The 8,651-nt window shown below is 34.3% G+C and overlaps 1 long non-coding RNA gene across 1 annotated transcript; it reads right to left on the reverse strand.

Moving 5' to 3' along the window:
- Nucleotides 1–2,446: 2,446 nt before the first annotated feature.
- Nucleotides 2,447–8,372, reverse strand: LOC108991657. Its single transcript, XR_001996179.2, has 4 exons — nucleotides 7,973–8,372; nucleotides 7,640–7,737; nucleotides 5,402–5,514; nucleotides 2,447–2,924 (listed from the first exon to the last, which is right to left on the reverse strand). It is a non-coding gene; the product is annotated as an uncharacterized LOC108991657 (long non-coding RNA).
- Nucleotides 8,373–8,651: the final 279 nt, after the last annotated feature.

Here is an 8,651-nt window from a genome sequence, read left to right on the forward strand (position 1 = left end):
CGAATTTTATCAAGAGACTTACAAAATTACTCTAAGAGCTTTATTTGTAAGCTTGTTCCCTTTCTTGCTTATGCTTGATTCGCTGATGTGTTTGACTCCATTATGTAAACAACTTAAGTTTGAGATTCCTTTATACTTAAATTCTTTTGTTATCATCAAAATTTATATGTAGATATATAATTATATGAAACTTGAAACATTGGGTTCAATATCATGATTATATGAAAAGATGATAAGATGATAAATTATATGAAAATATGATAAGATGATAAATGATATGAAAAGATGATGAGATGATAAATGATATGCTAAGCCAGGCAAAGAGGTATGGGTGACCTCACACCTTGGCCTACTATGTTATCGGGTAAGCCCCAACATCCGACCTGGCAAACCCTTCCGTCTAGCCCCCGCATGGGACGGGCAGAGGCCTCCATCTGCATACCATAGGAGTGGGTTTTAATTCTCTCATTTGAAAGCCCAGAGGGCTGGTGCTGGGCTAGGCCTTGGGCCTATTGAGGCTTCAACAGTCTACCCAGTCCTTAATATATATATATATAAATATAAATATATAATATATAAAAATAATAAACAAAACCCTAACTATAAGTACCACCATTGTTTGTCTCTCCTCTCATTTCTCTTCTTCCCAGTCGTCACCATCCTCTTTTTCCTTCCTCTTCTACTTTCTCCCTTCCTTGCAGGCTTTCACGCCTTAGTGGCCACTATCCCATTTTTTCTACCTTCCCTTCTCCTCCTTCTTCTCCCATCTTCTTCTCCTCCTCCTCTAAGCTGATTTCTAAATTCTCTTCGTTGTCGTGGGTCACAACTCACAACAAAGGCACTGTCTATAGTGGTAAGATCACATCTTGGTCATTGGTCTCTACGACTTAAGAACACGGTCGTCGATGTGGTTCTGTATGTCATGATCAATCAAGAGCTTTGCCGCCACTCCTTAAGGTTACCTGTTGTATCATACCATACCGTTCTTGCATTGTTTCCCATGCTTCATACCCCCTATTTCTTTCTTCTTAACCCATGACTGAAACTGAGGGTTACGAATCTACGAGTTTAATGATGACCCTAGGCCATAAAGATCTGTGAGTAGATCTCAAAGATTTGTCCACACATCTTCTTGAGATTCATGACACATGGGTCTTTGCATAGATCTATGTGGTTATTACTTGGTGTTGTTTATTTGTTTTGTTTGATCTATAATTTTATAAGTTTGAACTATTTTTTGTTGGATTTAGGAGGTTTTTCTCATCTATAAGTTCGTTTAGTTTCATCTCTAAGATTGTTTTTGTTTTTATTTGGATTTGTAAGATTTTTAACTTTGCTTTGTGCGATTGTTATAGACGGGGCACCTGCCGATAGGAGTTGGTCCCCCCCCGGTCCATGCGCCAAGGGACAAAAGCAAAGTCCATCCTTATGGGGGGCATTCAGGTTATATCCTTAATGGAGTCTAGATGCTTTTGTAAAATGATAGTAAAAGCTCTTAAGCCTATTTCTCTCTCTAATTTTTGTGCAATAACAAAAAGAAATAATCATATTGTTTTAAGTGTGTAAAGTAGAAGGTTTACACCCTCTATCAAATTCTTCCATATGCACAAGAATGTAAGAGGCAACATAATTCATATATACTTGTAGTTAGCAAGGTAAACCACCAATAATGATAATAATACTGAATGCGAATGACAATATAAATATTTTACAATACCTATTATTTTATAAAACCTGTAATTTTATAACAACTTCAAGATAACTTTGTCTCGTAACAACCAGTCTTCACAAAATCTTTTGCAAACGTTAAAAATAGATTAACAAAGCGTTAATATACAAAAAAAAAAAAACAAAAAAAAGAGTTTCTATAACAAATAAAAATAATGTACAAATATCATTATCAAACTTTGAAAAAAACTATTTTTTCATTGTTCCAGCTACATTTTAATCTTATACACTGACTTTTTCTAAACACTCAAGTTTCATTTATAAAGACATTATAATGCCAATGATGAAACTAATGAGGATGGTCTCAATAACAATAATATGAAAAGATGATAAGATAATGATGAGATGATAATGATTATGGATAAAATGATGTAACGAGATGGATCGTGATGATTATGAAAATGGCGATCTGATGAGATCATGACAGTATGAAAAGATGATGAGATGATAAATGACATGGAAAGATGGTGAGATGATAAATGATATGAAAAGATGATGAGTATGAATAATGATGCAATGAGATGGATCGTGATTGTTATGAAGGTGAGGATGTGATGAGATCCCAATGATATGAAAAGATTATGAGATGATGATGAGTACGATAATGATATAATGAGATGGATGATGGTTATGAATATGAGGATGTGATGAGATCATGATGATATGAAAAGATAATGAGATGATAAATGATATGAAAATATGATGAGATGATGATGATTAATATGGATAATGATGTAATGAGATGGATATTGATATGGTTATAAAGATGACAATGTGATGAGATCATGATTATATGAAAAGATGATGCAATGATGATGAGGATGGATAATTATGTAATTAGATGGATCATGATGGTTATGAAGATGAGAAGGTAATATGAATGGTGATGAGATTGTGATGATGATAACAGTGATAATAAGATGATAGAGGCAGTGAGAGGAGGAGGGAACTTAGGGATGGGAGGAGGTGGAGGAGGAAGAGGAGCGAAAAAGATGGTGGAGAGGGAGGAGGAGCCAAAACGAATAGATATAGGCAGAGTGAGAGGACCCCTTAGTTTACTTGCATGAGGATAAAAGAAGCCCCCTATGTCCTTTTCCTCCCACTACTTTTTGTGCAAGAATTTAAAGTCAAACAGATTTGTTCAATGCTTATGATGCAAAGGGGAAGTTAATCACACCTTCTCACATGCTTCCATTCTGAAAAGGAAGAGAGAACACAGTCAATGTATGCTCGTGGTTAGTAGAGTAAACCACCAATAATGACTATAATAAAGAGAATCCTAATAATATAAGTAATATACAATGAAGCAACTTTAATCCTAAATGTTAAGCAAATTCCAGTGAAGTAATAAAAGCCATCTTTCAAGAACAACTCAAATACAATAGAAGAAACATGAACAAAGTAATTTTGCAATATCTCACATTGAGAATGAATATAATGTGCGTTCAAGTCTCCCCCTAACACCAATGCAATTAGAAGAAATACATATCACATAAGAAACATAGAGAAAATGAATAGGAGCATTCAATTAGTAGAGACCTAATCTGAAGATAAGCTTACTTTTATTTTGGTATGGTAAGAAATACATCATTAAAAATTTGGCTTCAGGAAGACTTTATTGGAATTTTCGTTGTTTCAGTATCATTTTGAAAAGAGAGCAAGGGTGAGTGTTATTATGTCCAGTGAACTCAATAAGATTACATTTAATAAAAGAAATTATAAAACTTATCAGCAGTAGTAACATATAAGTGGATTATAATAGTAACAAGCATAATCTTGTTAAACTATATATACTTAAGAGTCTTTACCACACAAAGATTAGTCATATAAAGCACATATGGACCCATCAAATAACAGAGAAATCATTTGTACAAACTCCAAATAGACAAATTCCATACAAGCCCTTTGTAAAAAAGTGGGTCCCACTAATAAAGAATAGTTTTTTCACACTTTTTTAAGGTGGGGTCCACTTTTTTACAAGGGCTTGCATGAGACTTGTCTATTTGGAGCTTATACAAATCATTTTTCTTGTTAAAATGATCGAACACCAACACCCACAAAGGCACACATGCATATGGTTTTAAAACCCACCCTTTATCTACTAAAGAAAGAATGAATATACTTATATACCCCCACTCTCCACTCTTAATGACAACAAAAGGTTCTCTTTGCTCTTTGTTTGCTTTACAATGATGGCAACGGACATAGTCCAAAACACAACACCTAGTTGCATCTTAATGTGGCTGCAAGCAATCCAAAGTTCCTTAAGAAATTGGTTAGCATAATCGGATCGAAGAGACATTAGTGATAGTTATCAGGGAAGAAGTTGGGCAATTATGAAGATAAAATGAGGCAACTAAAGTGTGCTTGGACTCATTCAAATGATCTTTCCCTAATAAACATTAGCTCTGCAATAACATATAATTTTTACTTTTAAATCATATGACAGTTAAAACTTTGTGTTGAATTGAATACAAGAAATTAAAGTCGAGGACAATTGACCATTAGGAACCACCACTGAAAGTAGATAAACTAAAGTAAGAAAAAGTGGGATTGTTAGCTAAATATGTGTTTCCATTTGCATTTGGCTACACCAATACCAATGCTCTAATGCAGGGATAAGCCTCTAACAATGTATATGTCAAATAGAAAGATTTTTTTTATTGGCATTGGGTGTCATGGAGCAGCTTCTCGACTAATCCAAGGTGTGCACAAGCCCTCAACAAGGAGTTTTCCACTAGTGTACCTCGGATAATTCAATGAGAAAATCCCCCAATCCAATGGTCCTTAGAGATAGTTTGCATCCAAGGGGATTTTAACCTTAGACATGTGGGGAAGCATACCCCAAGCCCAAGGCCTTTACCACTTGAGCCAACCCGTAGGGGTTGTCAAATAGAAAGAAAAATAAAGTTCATAGGCATGAGTTCATGATAAATCCACGTGTAAACAAATTGCCAAATTGGTAAAAAAGATTAAATACAACAGTTAAACAAAGCATTCAGCATTTGATAGTGCTAAAAGTTCGATTCAGCATACCAAACCATGCACAGTGATTTAGTACAGCTATAATCAACTTTTGACTCAATTATCTTTGCTATCCATCCAAACATTCGTCCAAGTTTCAGCATTTAACCAATACTCATAAATTCATAGCAAACATGCATCTTAGATTTGAACGTGATCATCCAAGTTACACCATAGAGTAGAAATATGAAGCAGGCCACATAAATAAAGATATATACTTCAATTTTCCTTTCCTCATACCCTAAATGATTATATAACTCAAGGTAGAAAGATGAACTGATGAATAATATAACTAGTAGCTCTACATATCATTAGGAAGGTTCACTGCCAAAATCACAACGCACTCACACATCATAACAAAGCCTTTGCTCTTAACAATCTAACATAAGTTTTGGTTCAATTTATAGCTTTCCAAGTTTTGGTTCATGCAAAGTCCAAGGAATATAAGTTTGAAAAGTTTGAATAGTATTCAAACTCAAAGCCTTTGCTCTTAGCAATTTAATTCCCAAGTACTGCAGGTATAATGGCAAACACCACATCATAACAAAGCTTAATCATTCAGCAGAAAATTAAGTTCTAGCTATGTGAAAACTAGGGTCTAGCTATTTCATCTTCTATAAATTTATAGTCTTATTTTCTGAACAGATACCTTAATATTGGAAGGCTGGATTTCCTTTCCTGGTTTAGATATCCTAGACTTTGGACCTTAACTCATCTTTGTTCAGTATCTAGTAGGCCTTCGTCAATCAAGGATCTCTTAGCCTTTGCAACATGTACAGGAAAATTTAAAAATAAAAGAGTCAGATGAAAAGGGAAAAGAAGTAGCTGAATCAAAATGAATATAAACAAAAAAAAAAAAAATCATAGAAGTATTGACTATGCAATCTTTGATTATATCTAGGTATACGAGTTTTTGAAGGTGATCTCTGAAGAACAAAAGAAAATTTTAATTTTTCACTAATAAAAAACATAAAGAGATAGAGAGAGAACAACCCATCAACCCAAACAAGAATTTGGTTAAAAAAAAACCTTAATAGCGTCATCTCCATGTAAATGAAACATGAAAACTTTATTGTTTAAACAAGAAAGGCAACAAAGAAACAACTCGTGTATCTCAACAATAAACAAAAAGGAACTAGCTAGAGATATTCTATGATAGAGAATCACCAAACATGAAACAAATTATGATAATTGGTTCTTAAGACTTTTTTAAACCTACATTAGAGCATTAAAAGCATTGGCTTTATCAAAGTCATCTCTACACTTTAGCTAAAAGTACATGTTTTCCATAAATCCAAAACAATTCAAGCCATAGCTCCACATTGGATTAGTCAAAATAATAATATAATATGATTTTTTTAATAATATTTTTTTTTTCATATTTTGTAACTACATTAACCATATATTAATTAATAATTTAATTTTTACTTAAATTATTATTTTCCAACCATTATTTTTCCTCAACCTATTTCTCAACTATTAGTTGAGTTTGATTTTTAGAATAAAATATTAAAATAGTTGGGTCTAATTTTTTAGAATAGAATATTACTTTTGAAGATAATAGTAGTACATCTTTAAATTTGAAGAAACACTCCCAAATATTGTAGCTCATATTGCAAGTCCTTATTATTTGACTACTCTAATGCAGATCATTCAACTCACATTTCTTCAAATTTTAAAGATGCCAGTGTTCTAAAAGGTTATAGCAGTACAATCAGGAATGACATCATCTACAACATTCTAGTACATAAAGGCCCAATACGTAAAATGATAACCCCATCAATAAGAGGCAAACAGGTGGGATAATATAGCTTAAGGATTGCTGAACTCTGCAGGCAAATATATTGGTTACCTACCACATTTTCAACATCTACTTTTCTATGAATCTAGATCAAAGCAAATATTCTGATAAAATAGACTGACCCGAACGAGTAAGAAAGCCTTAAGTAATTGAAATATGTAGTCTCCATAAAAACGTGACTTCATATTTAATCTAGATCAACAAGGAGTAATTTGACATACAACCGTGAAGTGCGTAAACGCTGCGTAATCGCTTTGAAAAAGAGTGGGATCCATTATTAAAAAATTAATTTTTTTCATGTGGATCTCATGTTTTATTCACTTTTTTTAAAGCGATTACGTGACGGTTGCACAATTCACGATTGCAAATATCTTTTCTCTTTACTATATGAAAAATAATTTACCAAATGAGGCAAAAAGGAATCTGTTGCAAAGAAGCTTACCAATTGGAATCTTCCCGTGAGGAGAGTTATAAGCATACAATGAATCAATTTTCACCAGACCGATTGTGGGGAAAAATTAAAACAATGGCTGCATTCATTTCACATACAAACACAGAGGTTGGGGGGTGGCAAAGGAAAGGAACTATGGCAAATCATTAATGCCAAAATAGCCCTCCTATTACTTTCACTTACAACGTTGTACGCAATTTCAGTAACAACTAACAAGCATGATGGAAGCCACTGAAGCATGGTTATTTCACACTCTTAACTGGATAACCAACAGTGGCCAAATCATGCACATGATGTTCAATAATCTCGGTGAGTCCTACTGCGTGATAGCTGAGAACCTGGTAGGATACTAGGATCACAAAGAAAAATTCAAAATCGTATGGACTCAACGAATACGTTCTCATTGAAGGGTGCGCATGGGCTGAATATTCCCAGCCAATAGCCAAACCAGAAAAGAATTATAAACATATATGAATCAGTTTTCACTAGAAAGATCGGGGGAAAAGAAAAACTAAAACAATGAATGCATTCGTTTCAAATACGAATTTATTTAAAGATATAGAGAAAAAAAACAAAACTAAAGATACATTGCAAATCATTAATGGTAAAATTTCCCCCCAATCACCTTCACTTACATATAACTTGCCGAGGCCTTGGAGACCAACGATCGTAGTGGGTCTGCCTTCCCGTGAGAAATCTTTGAGGTGCTTGTCACTGCCGGATAGCTGAGGACCTGGTGAGATCACAAAGAAACAATAAATCGTGTATACTCAAAGGAATACATTCACAAACAGGAGCGTGGGCTGAATACTCTTTAACTAAGAGAAAGAACCAGGCAAGAAAAACCTAGCTAGCAAAAGAACAAGAAGCATATGCCCAATCCAAAAAGGAGAAGAGAAAGGGGCGAGTATATCGCAAATCTTTAACCCCGAGCAGACAAAACAGAGGAGAGAAAAAGGCGTGCATACCCTAAATCTTTAATTCGAGCAGACAAATGACTTCGTGCTTGAGCTCGTCCAATTTCAATGATTCTCACGACCTCAGCTCAGACTAGAACTCAAAGCTACCATTGAAAACTATTAATCGAGAGGCAATGTTTCGCACCAGAAGTATACCGATTGAGCAAAATCGAGGGCAAAGACTAAACCGACGCAGGTGGAGGAATAAAGAGGAATTTCACTGGAAGTCTCAATCAAAAGGCTACTATATGTGCTTGGATGGGGCTGATTGTAGAAGACATCAGAGGTCTTTTAACTAAAAGATCAGATTGGGAGTTTGGCTTTATTTTCAGAGAAGGAAACAGTGTAGCTCATGAACTTGCAGAGAGTTTTGCAGACAAAAGGAGAACGCTGCTGGATTGAAGATGAACCTGCTAAGATTAATTCTATTGTAAAAAAGAAAAAAAAAAGTTTCAGTTATGAATCAATGAGAAGTAGTACTTGTTGATTCAAAAAAATTTTATTCTACATCCAGTCGTGGAGTGTGCAAGCACCGTATAATCGCTTTGAAAATGAGTCTATTATTAAAAAATTAATTTCTTTTCATGTGGGTTCCGTATGTATTTATTTTTTTAAAATGACTGCACGATGCTTGCGCACTCACGACTGTAAATATCATTTCTCCAAAGATAAAAGTGTTTGGTTTAAC

This window comes from Juglans regia, chromosome 6, assembly GCF_001411555.2.
Source record: "Juglans regia cultivar Chandler chromosome 6, Walnut 2.0, whole genome shotgun sequence".
NCBI lineage: Eukaryota > Viridiplantae > Streptophyta > Magnoliopsida > Fagales > Juglandaceae > Juglans > Juglans regia.